This window comes from Leptonychotes weddellii, chromosome 4, assembly GCF_054177405.1.
Source record: "Leptonychotes weddellii isolate Sample4059 chromosome 4, ASM5417740v2, whole genome shotgun sequence".
NCBI lineage: Eukaryota > Metazoa > Chordata > Mammalia > Carnivora > Phocidae > Leptonychotes > Leptonychotes weddellii.
Window position 1 is genome coordinate 135,739,995 of NC_138372.1, and position 26,729 is coordinate 135,766,723.

General features: G+C 39.5%; 1 protein-coding gene and 1 long non-coding RNA gene across 3 annotated transcripts in view; one reads left to right on the top strand and one right to left on the bottom strand.

Moving 5' to 3' along the window:
• Window positions 1-2,910, bottom strand: part of LOC145721145 (uncharacterized) — a 36,116-nt gene extending 33,206 nt beyond the window's left edge. For both annotated transcript variants that reach the window (XR_014144609.1, XR_014144610.1), the window contains exons 1-2: window positions 2,794-2,910; window positions 5-130 (exon numbers count right to left, since the gene is read on the bottom strand). This is a non-coding gene — a long non-coding RNA (uncharacterized LOC145721145). The remainder of the gene's footprint in view (window positions 1-4; window positions 131-2,793) is intronic.
• Window positions 1-26,729, top strand: part of LAPTM4B (lysosomal protein transmembrane 4 beta) — a 459,101-nt gene that overhangs the window by 296,696 nt on the left and 135,676 nt on the right. The gene's annotated exons all lie outside the window — the stretch shown is intronic.

Consider the following 26,729-nt stretch of genomic DNA (forward strand, 5'->3'; position numbering starts at 1 on the left):
GCACAAATTTCAGCTCTTGCAAAATCTTGCTTGGTCAACCGATATTTGCCAGACACTGTTGCGAGTATCAATGATACAACAATAAATAAGGCAAAGCTCCTGATCTTAAAGGCCCCTTGAGGAAGTCAGACTGTAAAACAGAAGAGCAAAAAAGTTTTTTAAAAAAGCAGGCTTAAACTGTGTATACCTGTAACATTAATTTTGTTTTTTAAAAATATTGCAATGAAATTTAACTAAATTGTCCCTAAAAAGTGATTTCACTGGCTAATGAAATGGCAGGTCATTTTATTTTTCTTATATTTTAATGTAATTTCCATTCTCTACTACATTTGTAATACATATTACATTTATAATGAGACAAAAAAAATTTTGTTTTAAACTTTTTTATTTCCATCACTAACAAACCGTACTTTCTGATTTTTTGCCATACCTTTACTTATTAATCAACAGACATTATTATTTTCAGGGATACAACACAGTGATTCAACCTTTTATGTATTGCAAAATGATCACCTCAGTAAGTCTAGTTGCCATCCATCCCCATGCAAAGTTAATACAATATTATTGACTACATTCTCCCTGCTGTACATTACATCCCCATGACTTACTTTAAAACCGAAAGTTTGTACTTCTTGATCTCTTTCATCCATTTTTCACACTCACCCCCCAAACCTCTCTCCTCTCTGGAACCACCAATCTATTCCCTGTATTAGGGTTTTGTTCTGTTGGTTTTGTTTTTTAGATTCCACATATAAGTGAAATTGTATGATAGTGAGATCAAAAAATTAATCTTTATGCCTTTTGACAATGTATAGAATTTTTATGACTCTATTCCCCAAAGAAGTAATCTTAAATATGAATAAATCTTGATAATTACAGTATTATTATAGTAATGAAAAATGAACAACACTTTGCTTAAAATCCTTCCTGGAGTGTTCTTGAATGATCTCAAAACGCTGCTACTACAATTTAGAGATAGTACCACTAGGTGGCACTAGGGAATCTCTGACTTGTGAGTCCAACTCCAAGATTAGCTAGCAAGCCTTCAGAGCCCGGTGCTGGTGGAATGGTCATTGAGAATCTTTCTCACAGTGAATTCACAATGTTACCCCTCCCGACCCCTGCCAAAAAAAGAAAAAATCCAGCTTTTAGAAATAAATTATTTTAAAAAGTAAATGAACAAAGATGTATGGGCCCGGTAGCAAAAAATGTGAAATAACCCAAACGCCCATCAGAAGAGGGTTGATTACATATATTTGATATTAATGGTGAAGATCTATATTGACATGAAAAGATGTTCATTATATGTCATTTTTAAGTGAAAAGAAAGCAGACTGCAGAGCACTAATATGAAAGATAATTTGTTATAAAAGCACATCTAGAGGGGTGCCTGGGTGGCTCAGGCAGTTGGGTGTCTGCCTTTGGCTAGTGTCATGGTCTTGGGGTCCTGGGATCGAGCCCCACATTGGGGTCCCTGCTCAGTGGGGAGTCTGCTTCTTCCTCTCCCTGTCCCTCCACCCCCACTCATGCTCTCGCTCTCTCTCAAATAAATAAATAATCTTTTAAAAATGTATTAAAAAATAAAAGCACATCGAGAGTCAGATGGTCTGGGGTCAAATCCCAACTATTAGCTGTGTGATCTTGAGCAATTTCTTACCCTCTCTGGGCTTCATTTATAAAGTGGGAATGATAATACTACCTCACTGAGTTTTTTGTGAGGATTAAAATCAGTATTACAGGGAAAACCCTGAGAACAGGGCCTAGCATATACTAAGCTCCTGGCAGGTGTTTGCGACCATTATTACATATAGTTGATCCCACTGCCTTTCTACATGTCCATTATATCTGTATGTGGACACATGCATTTTCCAGAAGGCTAAGTATCAAAATGTTACAATGGCTCTAATACCTGGGTAGTGAAATTACAGGTGATATTTTAATTAAATCTCTTAATAGTTTGGGGAAAAATTCTGATGGTGGTTCTATACACTCAAATATAAGAGATCTCAACTGATAGCCTCCCATATACCATATTTCTAAAACAAACTGAAAGGCTTTTTATTTTTTTTTATTTAAGAGCAAGTAAATCATTGTTTTAGAATAGATTCTACAATGTAACCCTCTAATAATTTCCCTTTCTTCTTTTACTAAAATTTGATTCCACCTTTGCTCTTATCAGAGCTTCTGTCGATGGTTTCTTCATACCCACCCTTAATTCTAGCTTGTCATTGTTGGGCCCTCCTTTCCAGCCCAGGATGACTCCAGAAGCAGCAGCAACCCCTGGTTTCTGCTCTGGCCCCCCTTCCAGCCCTCCAGGTGGGCCACACAGGGTTCCTCCAGTTCTGTTCCTACTGCCTTTCTTCCTACCACAGGCCCCAAACTAGTCCTTGCTTGAAAAGCCCCCTGATTAGGTTCCCGCCAGTCACACCATTTCTCCCCCTTTTTACTACCACTTCCCTTTTGGCTCCTTTTAGATAAAAAGAACAGCTCCTCCCCCTCCTCCTCTGCCCACCCACCCTTCAAACCACCTTCCTCTTTTTTTTTGGTCTGTTTGCCTAGTGTCCTTGTCCCAGGGACAAAGCACTCCTCAGCCCTTGCCCCTTAACGTTTTTCTCTTTGCAACTTTGCCAGTTCCTTCAAAACCCTGACGTACACCAGAACATTTTGTTTGGAGAATTAACAGCAAATTAATCTGCTTTCATAACCACAATTCGCGGTACTAGCTTTAACTGCGCCCCACTCCATTGTTAACATAAAACCTGATACTGGTGATTGAATTCATTAGCTTCTTACCTCTAAGCCCACACTGTCGATACTAAGAACAAATAAATGGCCTTCAGATAGTAGCCTCTACATTTGAACCTTTAGAAGTCAGCTAATTCTTAGCCGTGAAGGGAAGTCAAAACTGAAGTTGGCTCCCTCTGATGATTCAAAGGGACCCACGTTTTGCTAACACAGAAAATGACATGGCAGATGGTGATTCTGGCATAAGGCAATTGTTTGTGGTGGCTTCATGATTAAAGTGACTGGAAGCAACTATTAGTACAATTTTTTTTTAAGTGAAGCAAGAAGCAGCTACGAAATTTAATTAATAAAAATGTATATTGCAGGTAAGATAATGGTACAATTTTGTAAGGAGAAAATACAGTAATAACTTTTGATTGTACTGTAATCAGCCTTAGCAATTTTGATTGGTTTTAAAAATGATTTTAAAATCAGCTTTATAGTGTTTCATGTTTAAATCAAAGATTTCTCTCAAGGGTTGAGGTTGCTTTCTCTTTAACTCAAAGCTCACCGGGTATATTCATTCATCAAACAGCAGCTCAGAACTGATGACCAGCATAGTGGGGGGAACAGGGTTGGGAGAAGGAGGCTGCAAAAGCAGAAGACATGGTTTCCACTTTCACAGAGTTTATAATCTACTTAGAGAGCAAAATATAAACATAAAATAACTCATGGAAAAATTTGAAAGCAACATAATAAAGTGTAACGATATTGGGAAGTTTTTTTTTTCAAGAACTTAAACTTGAGTCTCCAGATAAAATACAAGACCCCCAGTAAAATTTGAATTTCACAAACAACAAATAATTTTTAGTTAAACATGTCCCATGCTCAAAAGAGGAGGAAAAGGTATTTGTTATTTATCTGAAATTCAAGTTAACCGGGCATCCTGTCTTATTGTTTGCCAAATCTGGCAACACTGAACTTGAGGTATGTGGACTACAGTGAGGATCCTCATAGAGTGGAGTTGGTCAGATAAGCTTCCTACAGAATGTGAGTTTTTAGCCAACTGCTGACGGAAGCAGTGGATGGAAACAGAAGACATTCCAAATGTGGGAAGTGCGTGCTCATGGCACTGAAACAGAGATGAGCAAGTAATTCCTGGTTAGGATGGTAACCAGATTAGCTTAGCAGAAAAGACAGTTTCAAGATGGACAAGAGAACTGGAAACCACTGGTGCGAGTGGGTCCATTCTTAACTGGATTTCTTTCTATAGAGTTTGTTTAAAGAAAAATATTCGTACTTTCCCATCAATGAGACCTTTTTTCTTTTTTTACAGGGGTGTTGCAATTTGCATTTTGCAGTCACATAACTCAAAGATCAAAAATGTCTTTGAGTTACATATATATTACATACATTACATATTATATATATATTATATATTATATATATGGTCTGTTAAAACAAAATTCAACTGAGTAAATTTTAAAGATCAATGATTCATGAATCAGGCAGCATCCAATCTAACAGATGGAAAGGCCCTCGAAGATGCTATACAAAATGAAAGACTTGTACAACTGGAAAGAAGGAACAAGGAAGCTATACTGAGCAAAAAAGCAGCTGGTTCATCAAGGTTACTTTCCTTTAGGGGATGGCAGGGATTTATCTATCGGGCAGATTACCTAACTAGTGCTGATCAGCCCATTCCTGATTGACTGGTTTAAGATTCCATTTCTGGGACAGCCGAAACTATAATTAAGTCTCAGTTTGGTGACATGGAGCTTAGCATATATCATTCCATTTTGGGCCTGCTGTCTTTTTTAAAACAGATCCCAGTGGCTTCCAACAGTAGGATCCAGGGTGGGGTGGGGGGGGTGTTGTGTGGGGGTTAGTAGGGTAGGAGGGAGGAGAGGGGTGAGTCCCAAAGAGATCTGCATTAATAAAAAGAGCGAGCTAGAGAGTGGAGAGCCTGGAGCCTGCAGTGTACTTGTTGGTGTAAGGAAAGGGGCTGGGGAGAAGGGAAATACTGAAGAAAAAAAAAAACCTCTTGTCCTTCTGCTTTCAAATCTATATTTCTTATACCTATCAACCCATTTCTAGAAATCTACTAAAAGCTCCAGAATACATGGTTAAGTGAAGAAAGCAAGATTTAGGAAAGTTGTACACTATGCTACAGCTTACCTGAGAACAGAGTATACAAATATATTGGTTTCTATTAAATAAATACATATGATTATATTTTTTAAACAATGGGAGAACAACCACAAAGTAAAAATAATAATACCTACCTGGGGAAGTGGGAGAGGAAATAAGGTGGAGAAGAAACAAACAGAAACTAGACTTCTTAAGATGGGCCTGGTTTGGTAGATTTGACTTTGGATCATGTAAATGTTTACGTAATTCATAAGGAAAAGCAATCCTTAAAATCAAAAAAATGAAAGGAAACAAATTAATATAAATGTGTATCCAGTTGGTGGCAAAGCCACCAGAGAGAAACCATTCTAAGTGACTTAAAAACACAGTAATTTCAGTGGCATCCTCTGTGAGATACAGCCTAAGGATGAGGATGAGAGAAGCTATTTTTAAAAAACCCACTAATAAGGAAATCTTTGAAATTTTGAAGTTTATACTGTTGGTATCTGAGATTGTCATGTGTATAACTTGGGATAAGGCAAATGAGTAATTATGTGATGTTCCAACTCACTCATTCCCCACGTTATTGAGAAATGGGGTTCTTGGTGTAGAATGAAGGAAGAAAATAAATTTAATAGAAGAGGTTAAGTAAAAATCCTGTAGTCATGAATTTGAAAATGATGCATTTTATCTATGAAATAAAAATAAAAACTGTATTTCCTAGCTTTGTCTGCTGAAAAGTTCTAGAAACAATGGCCAAAAACATAGCAATGAGCACTCTAGTGCCCAAATTATGATCTTGAAATACTACTTCCACTAAAAGAGATAAGGGCTTCCTAAAAAGAACTAATTCCAGGGGAAGGAGAAATACAAGATGAACTTGGAACATCTTGTCCCATCAGATGACAGAGAAGCTATCAAAGACTACAGAGTCATGTCCAAAGGGCTCTGGAGACAATTTAAAGGGGCTCCCACTGACCAAAGATGAGCATCGATATGAATATAACATATAATTAATATTAATAATATAATGCATCAATATGAATTATAACAGCAAAAAATTTAAATACATCAAATACATTACTTCATGAGCTTATAAAGATAGTAAAGCAAAATAAACCTATTGATCACTGTTGAAGGATACTAGTGAGACAGCTTATTATTTTGAAAATTGATAAAAGGAGATAAGCATTTATTCTGTTTTTCCTATATAATCTGTACACTGTGTAACCAAATAGCAGTCCAGCTAAGAGATGAAGAATGAAAAACAGAATTAGAATATCACCATTCTGCAGCCCCGAATGAATTAATGGATCTAGGCATGAACCATCAATGGCTGCTGGCATTACAAAGAGAGACAACTAGACATCAGGTACCTCCAGATGGAAGGACCACATGACCTACGAAGTGGTCCTGCTGAAAACTCAAAGCTGCATTGGAGAAAGATTCAGCTACCAGTTCCCAAGAACCATAGGAGACAAAGGAAAAATGCTACACAGTCTGAGTGAACAACTAGCAAAACTCAGATGACCATTTTTTTTTCCATAATTGCAAGAGGAAAAAAACAAAGGTAGAGTGAGAATAACTGGATTAAAAAGGATTTAAGACACGTATTAATAATCACAATGTATGGACTTTAATTGGTTCCAGATTCAAACAAGTAAATGGATTTTGTTAAATTTTGATCTTTATGAGAAAATTAGGAAATTGAACAGTGGTTTGATAGTTGCTATTAAAGTATTTTCATTAAGTTCAATATGTGACAGTGGTATTATGGTTATTTAAAAACATGAGGCTTTTCTTTATCTTTTAAATACATATACCAAGATATTTACACTAAGAAGATACAAAATCTGAGATGTGCTTCAAATGAATACTGGGGAGAGGTGTAAGAAATAAATGACATCAGATTGGCCGTAAAGTGATCATCACTGAAGCTGGGAAATGAGTACAGGAGGGGTTCAATGTACTTTCCTCTCTATGTTTTTACATGTTTGAAATTTTCTTTAATAAAAAGTCTTTTAGGGGCGCCTGGGTGGCTCAGTCTTTAAGCGTCTGCCTTAGGCTCAGGTCACGGTCCCAGGGTCCTGGGATCAAGCCCTGCATCGGGCTCCCTGCTCAGCGGGAAGCCTGCTTCTCCCTTTCCCACTCCCCCTGCTTGTGTTCCCTCACTCACTGTGTCTCTCTCTATCAAATAAATAAATAAAATCTTTTAAAAAAAGTTTTTTAAATCTATATTGCCCCCCAATAAACAGCTGTAATTTATTGAACACTTAATATGAATTTTTTTATTTGACCCAGGCAACAACTTTGTGAAGTAGGTACTATTACTATTATGTCCATTTTAGAGATAAGGAAGCTGAGGCAGAGAGGTTAATGAAGACATTGAAGGTTCCACAGCTGAGACAAAGATGCAAATTCACCACATTAACCACCATCCTGTAAGTGGGTTTTCTGCTTCATGATGGTGCTGAGTCCTGGGTGTAGGTTTGCATGAACCAAAAACAGAAGGTGTCCTTGGGGACAGTTGACATCTGGGTTTCAGTCATTTAAAAAATGTTAACTTTCCGAAATACATAACCAAAGTCATTAGGGATAACAACAGCTTGTGTAAGCCATGTCAAGGAAAAATGGATCTCTACTTCTATTCATGATAAAAAGCCTATTTAAGCCAACACATTATCCCCAAAAAAGTATTTACTGAGCTTTCGAGGAATGAAAAAGCAAGCATAACACTTATAGACAGGCAAAAAGACAAATGGTCCTTAAGGGAGTATGAATTTGAATATAAAAATTTGAATAATGGAGAGCAGCCTGTTTCTTAGATCCCCCGATGTATGAAGTCTGGTCCATTTCCAGCAGCAATCAGAAGATGCCAGCAGCGGCTTGTTGGCCCACCTGTAAGACCATCTGGAAGGCGGGGACGTGCTGGCCACACCCCGGTCAGGCTGACCCCAGCGCTGGCTTGTCTGTTCATTTTTATAGTACCTGCGGAACCGCAATGTGAGGTTAAAGAGGAGTGACCCCAACACCCGCAACTTCAAAGAAATTTAAGTGTCTCATTGAGATAGTAAAGAGGACTTTTCAGTCACAGAATGAGTCAAACTTAGAGTAACTTACTACCAAGTTTTTAAAAATTCGCCCGGAGAGCATCCCTGGTCTAATTTAAGGCCAGTGTTATCTTTTCCCCCGACTGTAACTCAGGAAAGCTATCTTTATCATTCTACTTGTATCTAACAACCCAGATGTTAAGTCTCTGACGTGAATATATAGCTTTGAGGTTGAAAACTGTTATCTCCCCTAAACATTCTGTTCTGGGAGGAAATCGCTTTTTATACAGCAAGAGACCAGCCTAATGCTTTACTCTTTTCTGAGAAACAATGATACAACATTCACAAGGATCCTTCAGACACCAGAGATAAAATACTTGATATAAAAAAAGGTGAGTTTTAAATCTTACCAGATCCATGGGGGAAGTGAATGTGGAATAGATTTTCAATAGCCCTTTCCCCATCTTGAAAGATATACAACCAGAGTTGTTTTATCACAATGTTACTGAATTTCAAGCCTGTCACATGGTAATGAGGTAAAAAAAAGAGAGAGAGAGAGAGAGTACAGAAAATTCAGAATCAATCACTGTTTGATGCAAATCCTCTGGTAAAAAATAAAAACCTTAGGGGGAAAAAACCCCACACAGATTCTCTTATAATACCCAAAGTGGTTTTAAAAAGAAAGAACAATAAAAATTGAGAAAATATATAGTAATATAAACGTAGGTAAATTAGGAAATCTAAAACTGTTGTAGTAGATTTTCTATTTTAATCATTTTTTCCACTAAAAAGAATGTGTCAATATTTTGTATGCAGTCAGACGAATAATAGCTGTTGAAATGCTCAAAGGAAAAAACTAAACTCATACATACAGAGAACAGATTGGTGGTTGTTAGAGGTGGGCAGTGGAGGGTGGGGAAAAATGGGTGAAGAGGGTCAAAAGGTACAAATTTCCAGTTATAAAGTAAGTCATGGGGATGTAATACACAGCACCGTGACTATAGCTAATAATACTGTATTGCATATTTGAAAGTTTCTAAGAGAGTAAATCTTAAAAGTTCTCATTACAAGTGGGATGCCTGGGTGGCTCAGTCGGCTAAGTGTCTGCCTTCGGCTAAGGTCATGATCCCAGTGTCCTGGGATCGAGCCCCGCATCGGGCTCCTTGCTCAGCGGGGACCCTGCTTCTTCCTCTCCCTCTGTTGCTCCCCCTGCTTGTGCTTTCTCTCTCTTTCTCTCTAATAAATAAATAAAATCTTAAAGAAAACAAAAGTTCTCATCACAAGAAAAAAATTGTAACTGGTGTCAGATGTTAACTAGACTTATAGTGGTGATCATTTCGCAATATGTACAAATACAGAATCATGTTGTCACCTGAAACTAACATGTTATGGCATTTATACCTCATGAAAGAAAACACTAAAAATGTATTCAAGTAACACAGTGATGGAAAGAGTCCATAGTAGGGATAAGCGCACAGCGCATTAATAAATGTTTAAGTGACATATCAGATCCTTTCCTCTTTGACAAGCCAAAGAGAACACTGGGAAACATGAAGGCTACTGAAGAGGGGCAGAAGGTCAACCTCAAAGGACTAAAGTTGACCCTCCTTATCAACCTACCTGGACAAATAGATGTTATTAGGGTGCTTTTGGTCTCTATCTCATTGCTTGAGACAACACAGTGACAATATTGTGCAACCTTAGCCTTAACATAATCCATCATAATAAAAGAGTTTTCCCCTCAGAAGATCCATGAAGCACCAAGAGGGTTATTTGCAGTAGTTATGACAAATTACCACCTCACTAAAAATGTATGTGCCCGGATTTTTATTACTTTTTCTCACATTACGTTGTAATTATTTGTATACCTGTTTGCTTCACCAAGAGAAAAGATTCTATTTTATCTGTGTTTCTCTATCTGACACATAGAAGTGCCCACACAGAGGAGGGACTTGAAAAAAGGATCTTGAAGTAATGGGGAAATGTACATTATATCCTTATTGTGAGATTCTCAGACCTTCACTCCAGCTTGACTCCCCTTTCTATAACCCCAACGGCCCTTCTATTCCCCTGTTCACAGGAATCTATCTCACCTGGCAAACAGCTCAAGAGGCTTTCCTGCCCTCATTTACTCAAAATTTTAATGTCTGCTATCCACCAGATTCACTGTTTCCTGATCCATAGCTTTTCTAAAGCAGCTATATTCCATCCAGTGGTGTGCTGGTAAATGTTTAATAGCCGGTTCTCAGGGCAGGAAAGTCAGGGAGAGACCTGATGTGTAGAATTTGCCAATTTCTCACTGTGGCTGATTTCAAGCTGCCAATGTGACTTCTCTGAGCTCAGAGCTGAGAAGAGATGTACATAGTGGGCTCTCACAACCAACTTCAGCTCACTGTTGGTTTACATCTCATCAATAGGCCACAGTCATCAGCATGACCTTGGAGGTGGACAGAGCTGGAATGTCTCCCCAACTCACACTGGGTGACTTTGGGCAACTTATTTAACCTCCCTAATTCCATCTCTTTATCCATAGGCTGGAGATAATAACAGTAGCTACCTTATAGTTCTTGAGTGCTGGAAAGAAGGTAATGCATATAAAGTGCTCACCATCGTGACTAGCACACTATACAAAGTGCTTGTATATTATAGCTAGCATATTAGCTACTGGGGCTTCTGGGTGGCTCAGCCGGTTAAGTGTCAGACTTGATTTTGGCTCAGGTCATGCTCTCAGGACTGTGAGATCAAGCCCCACATTGGGCTCTGTGCTGGGTGTAGAGCCTACTTAAGATTCTCTCTCTCTCCCTGTGCCCCTCCCACCCCTGAAAAAAGAAATATTAGCTACTTCTCTAGTGAGGGGAGAAGGGCTGGAAATGGAGTTAATGATTGACCATGCTTAAGTGATGAGGCCTCAATAAATCCCCAAAATATGGGATTCAGTGAGCTTCTAGATTGGTAAACAAATCCATGTGCCAGGAGGGTGACACGCTTTAACTCCACGAGGACAGAAGTTCCTGTGCTTGGGACAAGTCCCAGACTTCGCCTTATGTATCTCTGCATCTGGTTGTTCATCTCTATCCTTCATCATATTCCTTAATAAACTGGTAAATGGTAAGTTAAGTGTTTCCCTGAGCTCTGTGAGCTGCTCTAGCAAATACTCAAATCCAAGGAGGAGGAGATCATGGAAACCTCCAGTTTGTAGCCACATCTGACAGAAGTTATGGGTGACCTGGGGACCATCTGAAGTGGGGAGCAGCAGTGGGACTGAGCCCCTAACCTGTGGGAGCTGACACTATTTCCAGGAAGATAGTGCCAGAATTAAACTGCGGGACACCTAGCTGGTGTCACAGAGAATTGTTTGGTGGGAGAAAGCCCCCACACATTGGTGACCAGAAGTGTCAGAAGTGAAGTGTTCTGTGTGAGTAGTAAAGGAAACACAGAGTAAAAGGACTGTTTTTTTCTAATGCAACCACCCCCAGGGGACAACCAAACTCCACAGAATACAACCAAACTCAAAGGACATCACAGAATGCCGTGCAGAATGAGAGTAACAATCTCCATCCAAAGGGTTAAAAAATATCTATCCTTGGCTATATATGCCTGAGATATTGTAGTAGCAAGCAATTTACCTTTCTCAGTGCTGAACTTTGAAGTCAATCAATATGTTAATTGTGATCAGCTTTACGCAACTTCATGACCTTTTTTCCATTAACAAAAATATTCTGTACAAGCAGTCCACCTGCGCTGGGTAATTTGTCCTGGTGCTTTCAGAGGTTACCCTAAGAGAACTGTCGAAAGCGCTGCTAAGACAGAGGGAAGTCATCCCACTAGAGGAAATGCTCTGACTGTAATGTAGTACCTGGCAAAGCAATCAGTGTGCAAGTGAGAACACCTTGAGGAAAGCGTGTAAAACCCTCCACTTGACCATGGTTCCTGTTACCTGCCATTCACGTTACAGAGCTTTGTTCCTTCCCCGTTCCCATATCCAATCAGGAAACACACTTTGTTCTTCTCTTCCTGTGGTCTGACTGTATGATGGTGGCCATGAGAATGGAAGGGGAGGAGGTAGGTCGGAGCCCCCCCCATGAGCCCACCCCCCATTCTCACTGCCACCCCCACAAAGCCCAGCCTTTGTTCTCTCCTAGGGAAGGTCTTCTAAATAGGGAAATATTTGCAAATTCAAAACCTAAGTGCCAGAGGCCTCTCTCTCTTGATTACTGCAGGATTTGATTTAAATAAAAGGCTAGTTTTGCCTAAGGTAGTGTCTTTTGTCATCAGCAAACTGTTGAACAACGAATGCGGTCGGTGTATATGGAAATAGTAATTTACGAATTCTGCAGTTCTTTTTGGCGTGCCCCATCGCCGGTCTCCTGCCAGACGGAGTACGAGTCCTTCCAGTGCCCATCAGACGCCCCTCCTCAAGCCATCAGAGTAGACCCTGGGGCCGCCCATGCAGTTTTTCTTAGAATGACCCGCTCAGCCTCTAAGTCCGGGATCAGAACCTCCCCCGGGGCCTTCACAGCAGCCAATCAGCTGTTTCTTCTGGCTCCGTTTCAGTCCCAATCTTTACTCTATTTAAAGGGCTGAAAGTTAAAACTGACCCAGAGAAATAGCTAGCAGGTGACAGCAGCTAAGCCCCTGAGGCTTTAAATAGAAGACACCGCCTAAGGAGAAGCTTCCCTGGAGTGTTCCTCTGTGGTCAAAGGGATCTTTCCGGAAAGTCACTCTGTTAATCACTTATGACTGCACTGGAATCGATGCCTGGTGGCTGCCAAATGAAGCAAACAGTGGGTAACTGCCTCCATTTGCCAGGAGACAGATTTCTGTCATTGTAACGTATGGGAAAATGCCATTTGTTATGCCAGAGGAAAATGCGCTGGTTTACAAAACAAATGAGAGGAATGTATCTATTGATCAATTACTATTTCACTTATGCTAGGAATTGTTGAAGTTCAGATACATGATTCTTCACCACAAGAGAATTTAGTTCCTCAGGAGTCCTCCAAAGGCTGGGCCAGACAGACCCCTGGAGTGTGAAATAAGATGAAAATAAGATGCACCTAAAAACATGCAGATTTTAAAATATTTAAAAACCCTGAACTGGCCTTACAAAACCCAAACACAGCTGCAGGCGAATCTGGCTCACACATGCTGCTTTGCCTTGCTGGCTTTTAGGTTAAGCAGAGAGATTATAAAAATCATGAAAGCCTTGGAAATGCTGCTGCTGGTTGTTGTGTTGTGTTTTGTTTTTTTTTTTAACTATGTGGTTTAATTTTAGATAGCATGAATTGACTCTCTGCTATGAAAGATGAAGTGATACAATTTTGTTATTCCTCCTACCTACACTTTCCCCTGTTCCAGTTTTCATTGCTTATATTTTTACTTTGCCGGGTTATAAACCATCACATTGTGTTCTGTAATTGGGACGCTCATAGTTATTTAATCTTTGTTCTTTTGAAAAATGGTTGCAGCGCTCGTTTCTGATTCTTTTACCACTCCTAAATTCTTGGTCTTCATTCATTTCTTTGGCAGAATTTCAATGTCAAATGTGTTTTTATTTTTGGGTTTTTTTTTTTTGGTTGTTGTTTTTTCCAAGAAAGGCTCTCAGGTTTTGTATCTCTTACACACCAGATTCTAAACACTACTTTCCCTGTGTTTTTTCGTATTTGAAAAAGCCTGCTTGCTGACTTTATAACTAAACAATTTTTGACTGGGTCACACTTTCTTGTCCTCAGAAGTTTGTAAATATTGTTCCATCGTGTTCTGGCTTTGAATATTGCTGAGAAATCTAAGGCAACCCTAATTTTCCTCCTTATGGGTGACTTACATTTTCTTCCTGAGCAGCTAAAGATTTCTTATCCTTTAATGTCAATAACTTAAACAAAGTGTGTCTATATGTTTGTTGTGTTGTATCAATTTTTCTAGCATACAGAGTGCCCTTATAGCTAAAGATTTAGTTTGTTAATTTCAGGGAAAGTTTCTTTTATTACATATCTAACTACTTTTCCTATTCCATTTGTTGTCTATGTTGACTGGTCTCTGTTCTCCATACTGACTGCCTTCTACATATTTTAATTTCTTTGTCCCTTTTCTCTGCATTAGCTGATTATTGCAGGCATTTCCTCCATTCCACTAATTTTATTTTCAACCACTGTCTCTCTTGTTCCTTGCTCTTCCTAAATAATTTACTAGATCTATAATGGTGCTCTTTGGACTCTCAACAAGTTTTCTTAGCTCTGAAATGAACAAGGGTTCATTTTATTCTGTTGTTTTATTATCTCATTTTAGGGCCTGAGTTTTATAGAACAACAGCCTCATAAAGCAATTCTGTACCTTAAAGCTCTCTCAGGGAATCTTGTTTGCTTGGAGAAGCTAGCTACATTTTTGTTATCTGAAAACCCATTCTCCCCCTTAAAATATCTGCCTTTTTGTACCAAGTTCGTTCTTTCTTTTTCTTCTCATTTTTCTTTTCCTTCTCCTCTTTCTTCTTCTTGTCCTAAAGGGTTTGCTTATCGCCATGCCATTTCTTTTCATTTTTCATTAGATAGCTCTGTCCTGACTTATTTGGTCTGATATAATGCTTCCACTTTATTTAGGACCAGTCTGTCTGCCCCATTTGGAGCTAATTCAGTGTGTTGGAGATACTTTTGATCCACTCATCCATGGAGGGCATGGTGGGAGGCATGTGAGTGAGGGAAGACCCACACTAGGTCGGGGGAGCCTCTGATTTCTCCTTTGAAGTCCAGTGAAGCATCTTGCACCAGTGCCCGCCCCAGCCAGCTGGGGATATCCCTCTCATTCATCCTACCCCCCCCCGCCACAGGGACCTGGAAGATCCGAAGCCCTTCCTGCCTCCAACCAGGCCCCCTAAGGAGAAGTAGGGTCAGCTACACTGAAGCCATTTTCCTTTACTTACCCACGGCTACCTGATCACTCCCTCAGACAGCTTCTGTCCAAAGTGGATGACACTAATAAAAATGATCAGAGTTCTCAATATTCTCCTGGTGAGTGAATGTGAAGAAAGGGGCAACAGCAAAACTTCTGTCACTGTCCTTAGCCATCACTTTTTGAAGTTTTATGCTGTAAAGTTGTTCTTTGTTCATTCATGAATTGTTGCCTTTTTCTCACTGCTTCTGTTCACTTCATTAGATTTGAAGGAAGATTCTTTATTCTGGCTTTGTTTCGCCATTTGTATTCAGAGGTCACTTTGCCCTTCCGATTTTCAAATCTTATCAACTTATAATAGGCATATAGAAAATATCTGGAGAAATGTTGCCGCTACATAATTTGTTAAAAAGTAAAAATTGTTAATGGGACTGCTTGTTGCTCTTGGGTAGTTAAACATTCCTCAAAACTGCTACTACAAGATAGTTAAGAAGCCCAGTCTTCAGTCCCCAAACCCTGGAGCCACACAGGCCTATGTTCAAAATCTCAACTCGACTACTCACCAGTTGTAGGATATTAAGCAAGTTCCCTAACTCCTATAAGTCTCAGTTTCTTCATCTGTAAAAAGGGGATGATAATAATGCCTACCTTATGAATTGTGAGGATGAAACGAAATAATGTACAGTGTTTATCACAGTGCCGGTCACTGAACCCATCCACTTTCCAAGTTATGTGTAGGGCTTCCCTTTTCCGTGATGCAGACCATGCAATAGGAATTTTTAGAATTGAGAAGAACTTTAAAGGTTATCTTATCCAAACCTCTAAGATCACAAAAGATAAATTAAGATCATAAGAAATCACATCAGAAATAATATGATACCTATTTCCCAATACCCTAATACTGGGATTAGACCCTTAGTCATTGGTCATAGACCCTGAGATGACTGTTCTGATCATGGGGAAGGTGTATCTCTCATTGTAAGTTATTAACACTTGATTAAAAATAGAACAAAAATGGGATGTCTGGGTGGTTAAGAATCTGCCTTCGGCTCAGGTCATGATCCCAGGGTCCTGGGATCGAGTCCCGCATCTGGTTCCTTGCTCAGCAGGGAGCCTGCTTCCCCCTCTGCCTGCCGCTCTCTCTGCTTGTGCTCTCTCTCTCTCTCTCTCAAATAAATAAAATCTTAAAAAAATTAAAATTAAAACACAACAAAATCATTTCAGCAGGACCTATGACAACAACCTAGGACCTCTGAATCCAGGTGTGGTGCACTTCCCTTGTTAACCGTCTCTCTTTCATTATTGAAGGAACTATCTTTAATCCCAGAAAGGTTTATAAAAACATTTATACATGAAAAAATGTAGTCATTTTTTAAGTTGTTTGACTTGGTAAAGAGACATAATATCATTAAAGATCTGTACTATTCCTGAGATATAGATCTCATAGAGATATGCTAAGCTCATCAAAGGCTATAGTAAAAAGCTTTAACCCAAATTCATAACTCATCATAATACATCTGTTTAAAGAACATAGTGTTGAAAATGCAGTGGTATGACTAGCTAAAAAAAATTATGAATTCTTAGAGGAAAAAATATTCCACTTACTAAACCACAGTGAATTGGCCAACCATAATAATGTATGTTGCTTCCAATCCAGACTTTCTAAGCCTAGAAGAAGTCAGAGCAGGAACAGCCTTGGAGGATATGTTTCCCTGGATGAAACTCCTGTGCCACTCCTACTCTTCTGGTCCACAGTCACAAAGTACCCACCTCTGTACAAAGCAATTCCCAGGCCCTGTCCTCCTTAGCTTATCCCCCCGCCAAGAGTCCCCCTGCCAGTCAGACTGTAGAGTTGCAGACATACTTCTTTAAACTTCTCTTACTCCCAGTGTGGCAACCAGTTAATCAGATAAACAGGTCAGTTATAAATGATTATGAACTAAAGAAAACTAGAGATGCAACATCCCACTCCCTTGCCCTCCCAGAAAATATTAACAGACTGTGGCTTTTAGAGACTGTGTCTTCACTTCTATTGCTTAACCTGAAGGATTGCTCTCAGTGATAGAGAATTCATGCCACTCGAGCCAGAAGGAAGCCATGGCATCTCCTATTTGCTAGAGTCCCTGAGGGCTGTGGTAGACTACTAAATGAAGGGTGAAATGGCTGGGGGGCACTTGGAGGACTCCTCAAAGAACCCCAAGCAAATAGTTATTTAGGCCTGGTCTGGTATGAAACACCTCAAGCCATAATGGCTCTGGTATTGAACAAGATGGCCATCCCCGTCATTCCCTCACCACCGGCTGAGGTTCCGAGGCCCTTGAATGGACCAGAGCAGAAAAGAATCCTGTGACTCTTCTCCCTACGAAGGTGGGACCCCTGACCTTTGCCATAAGCTTTTTCTCCAGGCCACAGAGCCCAGGCTGGGGCATTGGCACTCCATGCTTCCTGACGCTTCACTTGCTCTCAGGCTCCGCTCCTCTTTCCTTCCCCAGGCAGACCCACAGTGCCCTCCAGAGCCCCTGCCAGGATACTAGAAAACACTGCTTTCCTCCAGAGCAGCTCTGGTTAAGATGGACGCTGATGATGCCTGATGGCCACGTCTTCCTTGTACCCAAACTCAAAAGCACTTTCTAAGGTTCAACAGAGAAGCTTCATCTAGAAGGTCTTGACACCCACCACATTATACTCCTCACTGAAAACTTGGATACCCAAAGCATCTAGCTTTCTCAGTAACACTGAATCTATCATAAAATTTCAAAACAAAGGATAAGCCAGAAAAGTTCATGCAGATATGTTGCTCATTGTTTTCATACAAAGTGTGTTACTCTAAATAAATTCAAAGGCCAAATCTTTGAAAGTCAAACAATAAACTTGCAAGTTATAAGGAGAGCTTCCATTACTGAGACTCACAACTTTTATAAAATAGTTATTTATACTACATCTTTTAGACTTGGTTTTTGACAACGTATTTTCAACATTTTGCTAATGATGCATACTTTTGCCTCTGGTTTTTTTCTTCACAGTTGAATCCATGGCCAACCAGCTTAATACAATGAGCATTCATTTGAGACTGAAGAGTCACAACCTTTGGCATGTCATATCCATCTTCCCTTAAGAGATAGAATCCCAAATTTTGGCTGGGCATATTTCCCACCCTCCCTTGTAGCTAAGTCTGGCTATATGACTAACTTCTGACCAATAGAATGTGAGCAGAAGTGACAATTTCTGAGTTGTGCTCCTTAAATGGAAAATGTATCTTTTTATTCTATCTCTTCTTCTGCCATCCTGGTGCCTAGCCGTGTCATCCTGGCAAGTCATCTAAGAACAAGCAGATGGGGCCAATATTTAAAGGACACTGCAGGATGGAAGGAGCCAACACATCAATATTACGTGTGAAATATATCAGATTATTAAATGAAAATAAAATTCTATATTGTTTAAACTTCTGTCTTTATTAAAGCAGATTAATCTGTATCCTAATTGAAACACCCTACAATTTCAACTTCAATTATATTACATTTAGAATTTTTGCTTTTGGTGACTCTTGGCTTTTGCTATTTCATGTTCACTAGTTGTTGAAAGTAAGTCAAGGAGCAATAAAACATTCAAAGAATTACACAAATTTCTGTACAAAGAAGGCTGATAACTTTGCTAAAATTGATGGGCATTGACATCATCTAATAGTTCAAAATGGTCATTTTATTGGCTGATTATAAAAGTCCATGTCCAGGGAACAAACCTATTTTAAAAGTTATGCACAATGCTGTTTACTCATGAAGACAATGAACACAGGCTGTTAGGGGAGTGCACCGACACATTTTACTTTTGGTGCAATTAGGGCAAAAGCTAGAAGAATGTGTTTCAATTATTCGAGATAAACAATTTCCTGTTGCTAAATCCTCTTAGCAGATGTAAACAAATTACTCGAATTCTATATTTAACAACCTGTTGAGTTTCAGTTGTAAAGTTGGCTAAGAGTCGTTGGTTCAGAAGAGGTAACGGACCTCTTCAAAAAGTTTCTGATGTAAACTGAGGCTGTTGTAACTACCAGCAATTTCAGAAGGTAGATTGCTATTTGATGCAAATTTCTACTTGCAAATAACTCAGCTAAAGAACTAGGTTAGAAAGAACGTTATGAGTCATTTCTATTAGAATTATGCAGACAAGGAAGTAGTCAGGAAAAGAGGAATCATCTTAAAATAAAGAACACTCAGGACTAAAAACTTTATTTCACTGTAATGCCCAGTATGACTATAATTCCTATTTCTATTGTGGCTACCACAAATAACAGGCAGTAAAGGGAGAAGTAGTATTATTAAAAGAGGAGAAGAAATGTGTGTTTCCAGTCTTTCCGATTCTCTTTGGGCTGCCAAAATGGGGTGAGAGTGCTAAGTTAGAAAATAGAAGCCATAAATGTTGCTGGAAGAGAAAGGAATCACACGGCCTTCAGGGAAACCTTAGGGGACATTTGGGAGAAGCTATAGAACTTTCAGTTTCACAAATCGTGAGCAAATCCTAAGAGGCAGCTCATTTCAAAATGAGGGTTCATAGTAATAAAGTCTCTCAATGTCTCTAATTTTCACTAATGGGATAATGATCACCATGTCACTTAATCACAGGATGTCAGTTATCTATGATTCTTCCCTCCCTTTTATCCCATTTTCTTACTGTCACTGCTTATTGTCACTCATTGTCACACTTTCATTTTATTTCCACCACCACTAAGTTCAGGCACTTGGTATCAAACAGCCTCCCTTCCACCCTGCTCTCCAGTCACTATGTTCATTAATTCATTAGTGGAACATTTATACTAACAGACACTGCAGTAAGTGCTAGGGGTATCACAGTACACAAGTCAGACATTCTTCCTGCCCCCCGTGGGGCTTATGTTCTAACAAGGGAAGAAAGCAAATCAATTTTATGGTATCTTGTCCTCCAAGACTCTATAGAACAATCCCAGATCTTTTGTGTTATGGACGGAATGTTTGTATCCCCCACCCCCCTACCCCACCCCAAATTCGTATGTTGAAGCCCTAATCCCCAGTGTGACTGCATTTGGAGACAGGGCCTTTAAGGAGGTAACTGAGGTTAAACGAGGTCATAAAGGTGACCACGATCCTGTAAAACTGGTGGCCTTATGAGAAGAGGAAGACGGGTGTCTAGCTGGCTCAGTTGGTAGAGCGTGCAACTCTTGGTCTCAGGGTCATGAGTTCAAGCCCCCATTGGGCATGGAGCTTACATTAAATGAATAAATGAATGAATAAATGAAATAAAGAATAAAAAGAGGAAGAGACACCAGAGCTCTCTCTCCCTCCATGCACACACAGACAGAAGGTCATGTGAAGACATAAGGAGAAGGCAGACATCTACAAGACAAGGAGAAAGGCCTCAAGACAAACCAACCCTGCCGGCACCTTGATCATAGACTTCCAGTCACTAGAACTGTGAGGAAAGTAATTTCTGTTGTTTAAGCCACCCAGTCTGTGGTACTCTTTTATGGCAGCCTGAGCTGACCAAAGACATCCTATTACTCTTGTTCCCACCACACAGGCACCACTCTCAAATGCCAGTCCTCAGCTCCAGTTACATAAAATTCTCCAAAGACACCCCATTTCTCTATTCTAAACCTTTGTTCATGTAACTCTTCATCATCACTCTACCCAACTGCTTTAATAAAGACTTCATTATTTCTTAAGGCATAATTGTAGGCCAAGTTCATTAATCTCTCTCTTAGTTCTTCCTGCCAGTGACTGAAGTCTGTTTGGAAGAGGAGGCCATAACTAAAGTACTAATGGGAGTTTTCTTACTCTGAATGCAGACAAAATGCACATAGGGAACTAAAGAAACTCTAAAGGGCAGGAACCATAAAATAATTGCCTGCTTGGTAAATTTGCATATGTCCATCCCTTTCACAAACATAGATTTCATTCGATGCCAATAGAAGAGTAAGAGGCTGATAACTGTCTTGGCCAAACTAGATACAACTATGAAATAGTATTTTAAAATAATTAGGTATTCCCTATTACAGCTTTTTGTTTTGATTTTTCCAAGAAAATAATTTCATAACATATTTATCTGGAAAAGGTATGTTATATATCAAAAATATTCTTTTTTTGGCAAAGATGATAGATTTGTACTGAAGTGGTTGAAGTTGTCACATATGTTCACAACATGACTCATCAGAATTAGGTGTCACAACATGGACAAAAGGAATTTCTCCAAATAGCAACCATACTTCATATTTGTGATGCACTTGCCCCATATTCTAAGCTTTAACAAAACGCACACACACACACACACACATACACACACACACACACTGACTTCAAATAAGTCATCAAATTTAGGACTTATTAGATGTAGTAAGGCCACATTGGAGTAATAAACTTACTAACTGCCAAAGTTTTTTGTTTTTTGGGTTTTTTTAGATTACAATATCAGTTCCTTTGTGAGCTTTTGAGTATCTGAGGTTCCTAATTTACATAAACACTTTGGTCTTTCCCAGAAAGCACACCTGTGCCTTTCCTTTCTGCTCAGCCACCAGAATGGCTACTCATTTTTATGGACATGAAGTCTCAAAGGAGGTTTGAGGTATTATTTTCTCCTCTCTTCCAGCAGAGTCTACTTATCACCTTCTAAAGAAGTTTTCCTTTAGGTAATAAATGTTTCACAGGTTCAGAAATAAATCTTAAAATTTAACTGGAACTTTAGCAGCCACTGGTTATATTAATAGATGACATGGGCTGTCATATCTTCAAATTTAGTACTGGCATTATTCAGCAAAGTGGGCCTCAATGAAATATAATACTTAAATAAATATAATAACTCTTAGGAAGCATTTCCCAAGAAGGCGTTTTAAATTTAAATTACACTAATATATATTACCCAGAAAATGATTATCCTCTTGGGAGAAATTTTTCTCTGTGTCAATAATAAGCTTCTTTCCAATTTTTAAAAGGTGAATGAAAACTTCTTTTAAGAAGAAGGAAGAAAAGAATATTTCAGAGGACAGAGGTTGGCTTCCCTGAACAGATTCCTTCAGTGACCCCGCTCATGGGTGAAGCCCAAACGTGTACCATATAAATAGTTCCCACTGTTTCAGCTGTATCCGGTAGAGAGACAATGATTTTGTGTGATTCAGAGTGTGTGTCTGTTCTTAGTCACTCTTCAGATTTTAAATGTCACCAAAACTCAATGGCTTCTCTGAGCATATAGACATAGCTCTGCCATTCTGTTTCTACGATTTTTGAGGTTGTTTATATGATGTGGTGCGCAATCATTCTGTAGGTTAAGCTTCAACAAAGCAAAAAAAAAAACCCACTTATTTTATTCTGATTAAAAGGATAATATATGTTCGTATAAAATATTCAATAATTCTTTTTTTTTTTAAAGATTTTATTTATTTATTTGACAGAGAGAGACACAGCGAGAGAGGGAACACAAGCAGGGGGAGTGGGAGAGGGAGAAGCAGGCTTCCCGTGGAGCAGGGAGCCTGATGCGGGGCTCGATCCCAGGACTCTGGGATCATGACCTGAGCCGAAGGCAGACGCTTAACAACTGAGCCACCCAGGTGCCCCAATATTCACACAATTCTAAAGATTATATAGAAAAAAGTAAGAACAGGGTGCTGGGTGGCTCAGTCGGTTAAGCATCTGCCTTCAGCTCAGGTCATGATCCCGGAATACCAGGATGGAGCCCCACATCGGGATCCCTGCCCGGCGGGGAGTCCACTTCTCCTTCTCTCTCTACCCCCTACTCCTTATCTCTCTCTCTTTCACTCACTCTGTCTCTCAAATAAGTAAATAAAATCTTAAAAAAAAAAAAAAGGAAAAAAGAACAACCTAAAAACTCTAGTTCCTAAATGTGACTGTTGTAAACTATTATAAAGATTTGGGGGAATATCTTTCCAGATGTCTTTTTATTCATGTATACACATGTACACAGTCTAAAATATTAATGACCTGATATTAAGCATGCTATTTTATAACCTGATTTTTTTCACTTAGCAGTGTGGCTTTCCACGTCAGTGGATAATTGATATGCATAGATATATGTCATATTCTTTAATGGCTGCATAGTATTCCTATCCTTGTATATGTCACAGTGTATTCAAATAATCCCTCTTTGGGTTGCTTCTAATTTTTTGAGAGAATAAACTACAAGTTAATGACTCTGTGATTTCACTTTTGTGTATCTGTCCAAGTGTTTCTTTTGGACAATTTCCTAACAATGAACTTGGCTGGATCAAAAATAGCTTTTGAGCTTTTGATTTTTCTTAAATCTATATTGCCAAATCACCTTCAGGAAGTTTGTACTCTCACCAGCACTGTGTGAGAATGTTTGTGCTCCTGCAGCCTTGCAGACACTGAGTTTTGTCCATCTTTTCCAACTCTGGCAATATAATAAGTATATTAGTTCTACTTCTGTGTAACAAACTACCATAAACTTAGCAACTTAAAACACATACATTATCTCTCAGGGTCTGTGAACTGGGAGTTCGGGCACAGTTTCACTGGGCCCTCTAAGTTCCCTCACAATTTTTGCAGCAATCAAGGCATGAGCCAGGGCTGGGGGTCTCATCTGAAGGTTCACTTAAGGAGGATTTGCTTCTAAGCTCATTTACATGGTTGTTGGCAAGATTCGGTTCCTTTTGGGTTGTTGGAGTGAGGGCTGCAGTTTGCAGCTGACTATTGGCCAGAGGCTGCCCTCAGTTCCTTGCCACATGTATCTCTCCAACATGGCAACTTGCTTCATCAAAACCATTAAGGGAGTAAGTCGGCTAGCCAGATGAAACTCAGAATCTTTTGTAATCTGATCACAGAAATGACATTTCCTTGGGGCACCTGGGTGGCTCAGTGGGTTAAGCATCAGACTCTTGATTTCAGCTCAGGTCATGATCTCAGGGTTGTGAGATCGAGCCCAAATCAGGCTCCATGCTGGGTGTGGACGCTGCTTGATATTCTTCTCTCCATTTCCCTCCCCGCCCGCCTCTCTCTCTCTCTAAAAAAAGAGAAAAGAAAAGAAACGGCTAAAAAGAAAAGAAAAGAAATGACATTTCCTCAATGTTGAGGTAGTCTATTGGTTCTTAGAAGCAAGTTATTTAAGGAGATGGGATTATACAAAGCCATAAATACCAGAAGGCAGAGACCATTAGGGGCCATCTTGGAAAATGCCTACCACAGTCCACCCTCTGGTCCCCAATGATTCACATCACTTCCACATGCAAAACACATATCATTCTCTCCTAAGCCCCTCAAGAGTTTCATCCCATTATAGCATCTGCTCAAAAAACAGAATCTTATCATTTAAATCAGGTCCAGCTACAGATGAAGCTCCTTAGGTATAGTTCTGTTAAGTATATCTCCTGGAGCACAATTCTTTTTAATTTGGGGAATCTGTGAAAGAGATAAGTTTTTTCCTCCTAGGCACCTAATATACAATGATGTGACAGGCAAAGAAAAACAGCTACCAGCATTCCCAGTCAATATGGGGGAAATGGTAGGTACAAAGATAGCAGTGGTCCTGAGCAATTCAGAAATACATCTCAGCAAATGCTGGACCTTCTCTGATTAGGCTTCAAGGTCTAGGTATAATTCTCTGTGGTTCTTGACTCCACCCTCTAGACTCTTGGTTCCATATTCTGAATCTCTGTTCCTTTTCATGAAAGGTAGTACGAGTTTGCAGGATACGTACTTTTCTCACCTGCCTCCTGCCCGTAGAATTTTGGAAGCCCAACACTTTCTTTTCATTTTGTACTCCTCTGTCCCACTCAGTCCAAAGTGGCAGTGTTTTGAGTGATGTAATTTTCTCATAAACTTGGTGGGTGAACCATGAATTTCCTTGGGGTTGATTCCATTGGACAAAAGCCAATCCAAAATCTCTTCTGGGTAAGATCTTCTCTACTTTGGGGTCCTGTTGATTTTGCTGAGGAAAAAATGCCCTTAAACTTCCTAAAAGGCCTATGGGTTAATTGAGAGGTTTCTTAAAGCCTACCTTTAATCTCTCTCAAAGCTCCTTTGTGTGACTGAATAGTCTGAGCCTTTGATCTTTCTGAGGTTTTAACAAAAGATTGTACAGTCACACGCTCAGCTTTTCCTCTATGCCACTTTCCCCAGTCAGTGCTCAGAATCCATTCCTCCGCTTTAGCAACTTTTTCCATCTGAAGAGGCTGAATATTTTCAAAATCATCAAATCCTGACTTCTTTTGTTTCATAGTTTTTCTCTTATTTTTTTTCTCTCCTCTTGCATTTTACTATAAATATTAAGAAGAAACCCAGTGGCACCTTCAACACTTCTGCTTGAAAATTTTCATACTATATATCTAAGTTCATCACTTACAGGTCCTGCCTTCCACATAATTGCAGGAGACATTTGGCTAAATTTGTTACCATTACAAAACAAAGACACCCCTTCCTCCAAAGATGTCCATTCCAAAAACATGCTCCTCATTTCCTTTTAAGCCTTACTGGTATTGTCCTTAAAGTTCATATTTCTTCTCACAAACCGGTCAAGGCAACTGGGCTTTCTCTTTCATGCTCCTCATAATTTTTCCAGCCTCTGACCACTACTTGGTTTCAAAACCACTCCCACATTTTTAGGTATTTATTACAGCAGTACCACTCTATCAGGTACCCAAATACCACAACTAGTTATCTATTGCTACAAAACAATATTACTGAGTCAGTGCAGAGCCAGGAGGAAATGGTGAAGCAGACCATACAGATTTTCACAAGGGTGAAGCCAACTGTCCGAAAGCAGCAACAAGGGATTTATTCCATAGATGAAGATGAAAAATTAACCACTAGCCTGGAAATTACCTTACCTCGTGATTTGGCAGATGGATTTGTGAATAATAAGGAGAAAGCTACAAATTTAAGTCAGACATCAGAAGTTCGCTGGCTTAGCAACCCTAGGGTCCCTAGAAAACAGATGCATCTTGCTTGGGTTCTGGTCAATAATTTGGACTCTATACATTCCTTCAACCACCTCTCAACAGAATGACTAGGAGGAGGAACCCCCCAAATAGGAAAGACTCAGAGATTATGACTTATGCCACAGATTTACAAATAGATTCAGATATAACCAAGATGTTGGAGATGGAATTCAGGCTAGCGATTGTGAAGACAATAGCTAGAATGGAGAAATCAATTAATGGCAACATAGAGTCTCTAAGGGCAGAAATGAAAGCTGAATTGGCAGAACTTAAAAATGCTATCAATGAGATCCAATCTAATCTAGATAATCTAACAGCTAGGGTAAGTGAGGCAGAAGAACGAATTAGCGACCTGGAAGACAATTTAATAGATAAAAAGGGAAAAGAGGAGGCCAGGGAAAAACAACTCAGAATCAACGAAAACAGAATCAGAGAGATAAGTGACACCATGAAACGTTCCAATGTCAGAATTATTGGAATCCCAGAGGAGGTGGAGAGAGAAAGAGGACTAGAAGATATATTTGAGCAAATCATAACTGAGAACTTCCCTAATTTGGGGAATGAAATAAACATTCATGTCCTAGAGGCAGAGAGGACCCTTCCCAAGATCAAGGAAAACAGGCCAACACCCGGCATGTAATGGTGAAATTCACAAATCTTAGAACCAAGGAAACCATCTTAAGGGCAGTTAGGGGGAAGAGATTCCTTACATACAGTGGGAGGAACATCAGAATAACGTCAGACCTATCCACAGAGACCTGGCAAGCCAGAAAGGCCTGGCAAGACATATTCAGGGTACTAAACGTGAAGAACATGCAGCCAAGAATACTTTATCCGGCAAGGCTTTCATTTAGAATGGATGGAGAGATGCAGAGCTTCCAAGACCGACAGAAACTGAAAGAATATGTGACCACTAAGCCGGCCCTGCAAGAAATATTAAGGGGGGTTCTATAAAAGGAGAAAGACCCCAAGAGTGATCTACAACAGAAATTTACAGGGACAATCTATAA